This window comes from Notamacropus eugenii, chromosome 2 (genome assembly GCF_028372415.1).
Source record: "Notamacropus eugenii isolate mMacEug1 chromosome 2, mMacEug1.pri_v2, whole genome shotgun sequence".
In the NCBI taxonomy this organism is placed as follows: Eukaryota; Metazoa; Chordata; class Mammalia; order Diprotodontia; family Macropodidae; genus Notamacropus; species Notamacropus eugenii.
The window spans coordinates 134,852,770-134,862,917 of NC_092873.1; the positions used below are offsets into that span (position 1 = coordinate 134,852,770).

Sequence of the window (10,148 nt, forward strand, 5' to 3'; positions counted from 1 at the left end):
GGATGTCTTGGCTGACTCCAGTGAACTGCAAAGCTGGTGAGAAAGGAGGGACTTCTGAGCCCTGAGCAGCTTACCTGAAAGTACAGACATCCTTCTGCCCATGCACCTTAATCGTCAACTGCTGCTTCCCTGATATCTATGGCTGAGTCCCAACACTATGGCCATCTGAATCTAAGGTAGTTATTGAATCTTTTGATTTATAATCTATCAGATCCCACATTTCCAGAAGAAATGTTTTAATGCTGTCATCTGCTGCATCATAGCCTGCCACAGTCATGTAAGAGTGCTTGACTCTATTTCTTAATCCACTCTTAAAGGAAAGTCTTTTTATACACACATTGAAGCAATAGAATACACTATTCCTGGCCACAAAGGGCCTTACATGTATGATAGGTGCTTAATGAATCTTTATTTAAGTGAACTAAAATTGAATTCTTACATCATTCACACATTTTTTCTTAAATCTTCAATAGAATTTAGCAGTCTTCACAGGTACAAATATTCCAGGTATCGCCAGTCCACTAAGCATTGTACTTAATGTCTTTACAGTTGACTCTTCATCATTCCAGCTGTTTATTACTCTCTGCTTTCTGGTCCAGTCTACTCTTATTACTTTTCACCATATAGATGAAATAATCAAGAGTCTCTTTCTCCTTCACTGGGATGTACTGGAAGTGACTGCTGATGGTTTCTGCTAGCTGTGCCTTGTTGAATCCTGGTCTGGTCTGCAACTTGTAATGCCTTTTGCAGCGCCTCCACGTATTCACCTGCAGCTGATACAAATCAATCTCAGGGATGTCTGTTTTGTGCTCAGAAGAATCTCTGCCGTCATCACTGGTCTTTCTCTTCCTTTTATTTCATACACTCTGGATGAAATTTTTCTGCAAATCACAGATATCCAGGTGTCTTATGATCTTGTCAATGTCCAGCCGAAGTTTCTTCTGGGAAATGCTCTTCTGGATCCTCTTGCTGAAGGTGGCTTTTCCAGCAGGCGTCTTGCAGTGCTCCCTGTCCTTGATCAGGCATCAGCTCTGGCCTTAGGCAGGAGCGGGGCCTGGATATGGTGGTGGGCCCGACCTCCTGCTGCCTGAGCACTCCAGGGCCTGGAGTTGCCTCGAACAAGTGGCCCTGGGAGCCCAGTCAGTCCCGCAATGCTCATTGGGCTGCCCCACTAATTTCATCTTTTGAAATTATTTCATTTGTTTTCACTTTTCTACAATCACTTCCACATATCTTAGATTTTTTTGCCCCACTTTCCCCATCACTTTCCCCTCCCTTCTCACTCATTCCCCAAGACAAGGAATGAGTGCAATCTGTATAGATTGTACATAAGCATTCTCATTAAATACATTGTCACCTTATTCATGTTGCATAGAAGGATTAAAATGAGTGGGAGAAACCATAAAACAAAGCAAAACATGGCAGAAGAGACAATGGTCTGCTTTATACTGTGATTCAGTTCCATGTTTCTTTCGCTGGATATGGAAAACATTTTGCCTCAAGAGTCCATTGGGAATTTTTGAGGTCTTTGCATTGCTGTTTACAAAGTTCTCCTGGTTCTGCTCCTTTCACTCAGCATCAATTCATATAAATCTTTCCAGGACACTCTGACTTCTTCCCGTTCATCATTTCTTATACCACAACAGTATTCCATTACATTCATATACCACAATTTGTTCAGCAATTCCCCAATTGATGAGAATCACCTTGATTTCCAGCTTTTGGTCACCAGAAATAGAGCTGCTATAAATAATTTTGTTCATGTGGGACCATCTCCCATTTACATATCTTTGGGATACAGTCCAAGTGGGATATTGCTGGTTCAAAAGATACGCATATCTTTTGCAACTCTTTGGCAACAGTTTCAAATTGCTCTCCAAAATGACTGGATCAGCTCATAGCTCCAATAAAAATAAATTAGTGTTTGAACTATCTCACATCTTTTCCAACATTTATCATCTTTCTGTTTTGTCATGTTAGTCAATAAAAAATTGAGTGATGTGGTACCCCAGCAATGTTTTGATTTGCATCTCTAAACAATTGTGATTCAGAGAATTTTTCCTATGACTGTAGATACCTTTAATTTCTTCCTCTGAAAGAATACTGTTCCTATCTTTTGACCATTTATCAACTAGGAAATGACTTGTGTTCTTGTAAATTTGATTCAGTGCTTTACATAACTTAATTTAGATAGAACTGTCATTTTCATTAAATGGACTTGGCCTACCCATGAGCAATTAATTTTTTTCCTCTTACTTAGATCTGACTTTATTTGTTCAAAAAGTGTTTTGTAAGGGCAGAGCCAAGATGACAGAGTAGAAGGAATGACTTGTACAATCTCTCCCCCCATAGTCCATAAAATACCTGTAAAAAAAGACTCTAAACAAATTCTAGAGCAGCAGAAGCCACAAAAGGACAGAGTGAAAGAGATTTTCAGGTCAAGGCAGCCTGGAAGGCTAACATGAAGGGTCTATAGCACTGAGCTTAGAGCAGAGGGCAGCCCATGGAGCACAGACCAGACTTAGCTGCACTGTGCAGCATGGATAGGACTTGAGCAGACAGCAGGGCAGAGTCATGGGTAGCAGCTGTGGTTCCCAAATTCCACAACTCACAAACGCCAAAAATAGTTTCAAAGGTCAGTGAGAAAGCTCTTTCAACTGGAAGAGTAGGAAGCAGAGTCCTGTCCTAACACCAGGCCCAGGGGCACAGAATTGTAGCACAGCGTCCATATTTGGAACCCTCACCCTAAAGACCCTAGGGGAATCGAAAGCTGAGCTGGGTCTCAGTCCTGCATTGCAGTGCTGCGGTGAGGAGAAACACTGGAGTGGTGGAGCTGGTGGAGACTCTGGACAGGGAATTATATTCACAGATCTGGGGCAGAAGAGCTTGTGGTGGCTCAGGGACCAGAACACAGACCAGGAGAGGAGTAAAACCTCCAGTCTTGATTGTACTACCTTGGACGAAATGAAAACTTACAGGAACCTAGAGTATACCCTCCACTTGACAAAAAACTCAAAAGTCAAGTAATTGCCTGGGAAAATGTCCATAAAAGGAAAAAAAAATATGACTATAGAAGGTTGCTTTCTTGGTAAACAAATATCTTCTCCCATACTTGAAGATAAGGAAAAACAATGCTTACCGTCACAGGAAGACATTAAAGTCAAGAATTCTGCATCTAAAACCTCCAGAATAAATATGCACTGGTAACAGTCCATGGAAGAGCTCAAAAAGGATTTTGAAAATAAAGTAAAAGAAATGGAAGAAAAGTTGGTAAGAAAAATGAGAGCAATGACAGCAAATTATGAAAAGCAAGTCAATAGCTTTCTACAGGATACCCAAAAAATGCTGTAGAAAACATCACCTTTAAAAAGAGACTAACCCAAAGGCAAAAGAGGTCCAAAAAGCCAATGAGGAGAAGATGTTTTAAATAGTAGAACAAGCCAAATGTAAAAGTAGGTTCAAAAGCTTACTGAAGGAAATAATTCTTTAAAAAGTAGAATGGAGCAGATGATAGCTAATGACTTTATGAGAAACCGGGAAATTACAAAACAAAACGAAAAGAAGGAAAAAATGGAAGATAATATGAAATATCTTATTGGAAAAACAACTGACTTGGAAAATAGATCCAGGAGAGACAATAAGAAGATGATCAGACTACATGAAAGTCATGATCACAAAAACAACCTAGACATCATCTTTCATGAAATTATCTAGGACAGATGCCCTGATATTCTGAAACTGGAGGGAAAAACAAATATAGAAAGGATCCACTGACCTAGGAATATTATAGCCAGATTCTCGAGTTCCCAGTTCAAGGAGAAAATATTGTAAAAGCCAGAAAGAAACAATTCAATATTATTGAAATACAATAAGTATAAAGCAAGATCGAGAAGCTTCTATATTAAGGGATAGAAGGTCTTGGAACATGATATTTCAGAAGTCAAAGTAACTCAGATTAAAACTAAGAATAACCTCCCCAGAAAAACTGAATATAATACTTCAGGGGAAAATGGTCTATCTATCTGTCTTAAAAAATCTATTTTAAACTACAGGGATGTAGGGAGAAACGGGTAGGAGAGATTAGGGATGACAGGGATGACAGAAGGGAGGGCAAATGGGAGGAGGAAGTATTTACAAGTAAATACTTTTGGGGAGGGACAAGATCAAAAGGCAGAATACAATAGATGGGCAGCATAAAATGGAAGGAAATCTTTAGTTCATCTTTCACAACATGATTATTATGGAATTCTTTTGCATAACTACACATGTATAGCCTATATTGAACTCCTTGCCTTCTCAGTGGGATTGGGTGAGGACAGAGGAATGGATAGAAGTTGGCACTCAAACTTTTCGGAAAGAATGCTGAGAATTGTTTTTGCATGCAACTGGGAAATAAGAAATGCAGATAATGGAGTATAAAAATCTCTCTTGCTATAAAAGAAAAGAAAGAATATTGGGATAAGGGAAGGGAGGAGTGCGATAGAAAGGAGGACACATTGAGGGAATGGGTAACCAGAATGCATGCTGCCTTAGAGTGGGGGTGGGAAGAGATCGGGAGAAAATTTTGGAACTCAAAATCTTGTGGAAACGAATGTTGAAAAGTAAAAATAAATAAATGATAACAATAATACTTCCCTTTAATGAAGTAAAAAATGTTTTGCAAATATGTTCATATAGTCCATGGATTTCTTCTGGCAGGTAGGCTCCCAAATATTTTGTGGTGTCTACCCCAGCTACAAATGGGATTTCTCTTTTAATTTCTCGCTGTTGGACTTTGTTAGTAAGATATAGCAATGCAGATGATATATCTGGGTTTATTTTGTAACCGAAAAACTTGCCAAATTTGCTAATTATTTGAAGTCCTTTTTACCTGTTTTTCTGGGATTCTCCAAGTATATCATTATATCCTCTGCAATGAGTGAAAAATTATTTTCTTCTTCGCCTATTCTAATTTCTTCAATATCTTTCTCCTGTACTCCTGCTATAGTTAACATTTTTAGCACCATATTGAATAACAGTGATGATAATGGATATCCTTGTTTCATCCCTGATCTTATTGGAAAAGCATTCAAGTGATTTCCATTACATGTAATACATACTGATTGTTTTAGTTAGATACTGCTTATTATTTTATGGAAGGATCCATTTATTCCTATGCTCTATAGTATTTTCACTAGGAATGGTGTTGTATTTTGTCAAAAGCATTTTCTGCATCTATTGAGATAATCGTAGTGTCTGTTAGTTTGGTGTTGATATGATCAATAATGCTGATATTTTTCTCAATATTGAACCAGTCCTGAATTTCTGGTATAAATCCTACCTGATTGTAATGTATTATTTTCACCATAATTTGCATTATATATTCTGCCCCAGCCTTTTACCTTTACTGTCTGTGTAATCAATGTATCCCCCCATTTAAAATGTGTTTCTTTTATGCAACACTTTTTTGCATCACAGTTTTTAATCTATTCTGCTATCCATCTCATTTTATGAGGAAGTTCATCTCATTCACATTTCTAGTTAAGATTACTATCTGCGTCTTTTTCTCCATCTTCTTCCCCCCATTTGTCTTTTAGTTCTCCCTTTTCCTTTCCCCTCCAAAATAGTGTTTTAATGTTTGACAACTGCCTCCCTCAGTCTTCCCTCCTTTATTTCAGCCCCCTCTCTTTTATTCTCCTTTCCTTTGCTACTTCTTGCCTCCCCTTTAGGCTCCCCTAGTTTTTTTTTCTTCCTTTCCCATCCCACATCCTATAGAACCAGTTAGATTTCTATAATTAACTTACTTTTTGTTCCCTCCTTGAACCTAATCAGATGACAATAAATCTCACACAATGTCCGTCACTTTCCCCTCTTTCTCTCTATTGCAATATATTTTTGTGCCTCTTCCTGTGATGTTTTTTACTTTTTTCTGCCTCCTTTTCACATCTCTCCTTACAAGCCCTTTATGCCCTAAATCACATTTTTATCATCACATCATTTACTTTATACCCACTAACTCTATGTATATCCCTTTCATAGGTCATAACAAATATACAGTTCTCAAGATTAACAAGTGTCACCTTCCTTTGTAAGGATATAAACTGTTTGCCCACATTGAATAACAAGTTTTTCTTTCACTGTTTATCTTTTTGTGTCTCTCTTGGGAGTTGTTTCTGAAGATGGAATTTCCTATTGACATATGACCCTTTCATCAGGAAGATCTGGAAATCCCTTATTTCATAGGAAGTCCCTCTCCTTCCCTAAAGTATTTTGCTCAATTTTTCTGGGTAATTGATCCTTGGTTATAGTTCGAGCTCCTTTATCTTATGTAATACCATATTCCAATTCCTCTAATCTTTTAATGCAGAAGTTGCAAGGTCCTGTGTGATCCTGACTGAAGCTCCTCGATATTTGAATGGCTTCTTTTTGGCTGCCTGCAGTATTTTCTCATTTCCTCAATAATTATGGAATTTGGAAATTATAAACCTTGGTGTTTTCAGTTGCAGATCCCTTTCAGGAGGATAAAGGTGAATTCTTTCTATGACTATTTTGCCCTCTACATCATCTTATGAGCAGTTTTCCTTGATGATTTCTTGGAAGACATTCCTCAGGCTCTTTTTTTCATTGTGGCTTTCTGGTAGACCAATAATTCTTAGAAATTTTATCTCCTGGATCTTTTTTCCAGGTCAGTTGCTTTTCCAATTAGATGTTTTACCTTTTCTTCTATCTGCTCTTTCTTTAGATTCTGTTTGACTGATTGTTGATGTCTCATAGAGTCATTAGATTATACTTGCCCCATTCTATTTTTTTTCAAATTGTTTTATTCAGTTAATATTTGTATCTCCTTTACCATCAGTTAAATTGTACCCTTTAAGGAGCTATCTTCTCCAGTTAGTTTTTGTACTTCCTTTTCCATTTGTCCAATTTTCCCAGTTAGGTTCCTTTCACCATAATCCAATTTTCCTTCTAAATTCTTCCTTGATTTCTTTTGTCTTATTTTTAATATCATTGGCCAGTTTGTCTTCTACCTCCCTATTCTGGTTTTTAATATCCTTCTTGAGCTCTTCCAGGAAAGGTCTTTTGTATTGACCCCAGTTCATATTCCCTTCTGAAATTTGAAACAGAAGTACATTCTCAATCCTGCCCTGTTTAATATTTGTGTTTTGGTCCTTGTTCCCATAGAAAGTTTCTATGGTCTTATGTTTTCTGGTTGATTACTTGCTCGTGATGATGGCCCTAGGCCTGTCTTTTAAAGCGGATCTCTACTTCTCAGGCACAGGGTTCTCTGTCCCACTGTTGATGTGCTTAGAATGTTAGGCTTTGTGTACTGTGGTCTCTGGTTCTTTCAGCTATTATGTAGAATGCTGTAGCTTACCTGGTGCTGACTTGGCTGATGTGCCAAAGCAGAGATCAGGTGACGTTTTTCTGAGTTTCTTTGGAAGTACCCTGGAGCTAGCTGAGGTAAGTGAGTGGAAGGGGTGATCTGGACACAGGAGGTCTCCTCTCCAGAGCACAGGCAGGCTTAGTGGTTGGTAAACCCCATTTACACTAGTGTTTTCCCTACTCCACTGGCTGTGCTGAGGCGTTCATGTGTTCCTGGTGTTGACAGTTGTGGGCTCCATTCCCCTCGGGCTTAATATCTCCTCCCAGCTCACTGAAGTGGAGCTTTCTGGGACAGCGCTGATCCTACATTGATTCCCTTCACAAACAGCAAGACAGACCTCCTTAGAGATTTTCCTAGCCTCACAGATTAAGTGACTGTTTATCACTTTGCCTGACCCCACTGTTCCAGTATTTTTCCTGGGGAAATATTCTCTGAGTTTTTCAAGGTCAAGAAGGGAAGGGGTAGAGCATTTCCTGATGACTTTGCCATCTTGGCTCCCAGAATTTCAAGTGGGTGACTTACAGACAAAAAAATTGCGGAGTAATAATCTGAGAAGCAACTCCTAAAGTTATCTGAGTTTCTGTGGTTCGCTCTTGCTCAGTTTCACTGGACTCCCATCCTAGGTTGATATGTTTGTGATTTCCCAGTACTCCTGCTCCTTCAGATTGTGTGGGGCTTCCTGATAGACTTTGCTATGACTGGATTAGAGAGGGAAGAAAGACATCAAAGCCAGGCGGCTGCTTTAGAGGCTTCCCAGAGTCCTCATCTGGACAAACAAACACTTCCAGTCCGTAAGCCCCAAAGTAATGAACAGACATGACTTGTTCTGCCTTACCGTAATTCAGCAGACAGGTACAGCTGTCTGACAATCTTTACCAGAGATGGGAGCAAAACATCTGGGTTCTCAAAGCCAGGGAGCTCCATAGTGGCTTCCCAGATTCCTCATCTGGGAGTCAAAAGTTCTTACCAAAAATTAAACCTCACCTTAGTCTATTTATAAAGGTGTTATTTTATTCAACATTTTTTGGGTCTCCTTTAGCAAACTGTTGACTCATTTTTCATGGTTTCCTTGTACTGCTCTCTTTTCCCCTTCTAGTTTTTTTCCTCTGCCACTCTTACCTGATTTTCAGAATCCTTTTTGAGCTCCTCCATGTTCTGAGATCATTTAATTTTTTTTGGATGCTTTGAATGTAGAAGCCTTGACTTCACTCTCTTCCTCTGGTTGTATCTTTTGAACTTCCTCCCCTGTCAGAATTAAAGAAAATACCTTTCCAGCAAGAAAGTAACCTTCTACAGTCTTATATTTTCCTATTTTTGAGACTTTTTCCCAGCCAACTATTTGACTTTTGAGTCTTTTGTCAAATGGAGGGAATACTATCCTGGGATTCAGAGGTTTTTGTGCAGCTATTCTGTAGACCTGTAAATTCACAGTTTCTCACAAGTGGAATAGTCAAGGGAGCACTTTTTCCTCCTCTCCTTGTCTGACTTCGAGTCTGTGAGCAATCATAAGCACTCTTTTCTGCCTGGAAACTATGAATAACATTCCTGCTTCAGAGTTGCCACGTGGTCCACCATAACAGGGCTCCTTCTCACCCCAATACAGCCACACAGGACTGAGACTCAGATCAGTTTCTTGATTCTCCCACCACCTGTAGACTGAGAGCTCCTGAAGTGACATCTTCTGAGGCACTGCCTGCTGGCACCCTGGGTCTGTGCTTGGGGCCCAGCAAGTTCCCATACCAGCTAGGTGAAAGAGCTTTCACACTGATCTTTGAAGCTGTCTTAGGGGTTTGTTGGTTGACAAATCTGGAATCCTCAGTAGCTGAAAAAAATTCAGAACTCTGCAGGGCACTCTACTCCTGTCTTTCCCAGTGGAGCATTTACTGATCTAAGCTCCACACTGAGTCCAATGCAATAGACCCGTCCTATTTGCTTTCAGAATTATCTTACTGTGGAAATGTGTTTCTTCCATCATTTTGTGGTTTCCATATATATATATATATATGCATACATACACACATACACACACAAAAATATATATATATATATATATGTATACACACATATGTATATTCATTTTATTTATTTGTAATGCTCTACAATCACTACCATAAAACTTAGATTTTTCCCCCTACCTACCCCCGATGACCCCTCTCCCTCCCCAAGATGGCATAAAATTCTATATAGGATCTACACATATGTTCCTATTGAATACATTTTCATTATAGTCATGCTGTGTAGAAGAACTAAAATAAATGGGAAAAATCATGTAACAAACCAAAACATAACACACACACACACACACACACACACACACACACACACACACACACGTGCTCTCCTGCATTCTACAATTGAATATCATAGTTCTTTCTCTGAATGTGGAAGTCATTTTGCCTTGGAAGACCAATGGGAATTTTTTTTTTTATTGTCCTTGCATTGCTATGAATATCCAAGTCTGCCAGAAAAAGTGCTCACACTGTGGTCATTGGTGTGCTCAAAGTTCTCCTGGTTCTGCTCCTTTCACTCAGTATTAGATCATATAAGTCTTTCCAGGCCTCTCTGAAGTCTTCTTCTTCATAATTTCTTATGGGGGAATAGTATTCCATTACATTCATATACCATAACTTATTCAGTCATTTCCCAGTTGATGGACATCCCCTTGATTTCCAGTTTTTGGCCATGAAGAAGAGAGTTGCTATAAATATTTTTGTTCATGTAGGACCCTTTCCCATTTTTATGATCTCTTGGGGATAGAGTCCTAGAAGCGCTATTGCTGGGTCAA

At 39.1% G+C, this 10,148-nt stretch overlaps 1 pseudogene; it reads right to left on the bottom strand.

The window, feature by feature from the left end:
• Positions 1 to 560: 560 nt before the first annotated feature.
• LOC140522823 (histone deacetylase complex subunit SAP30L pseudogene) lies at positions 561 to 1,181 on the bottom strand (annotated as a pseudogene).
• Between the last annotated feature and the right edge of the window lie 8,967 nt (positions 1,182 to 10,148).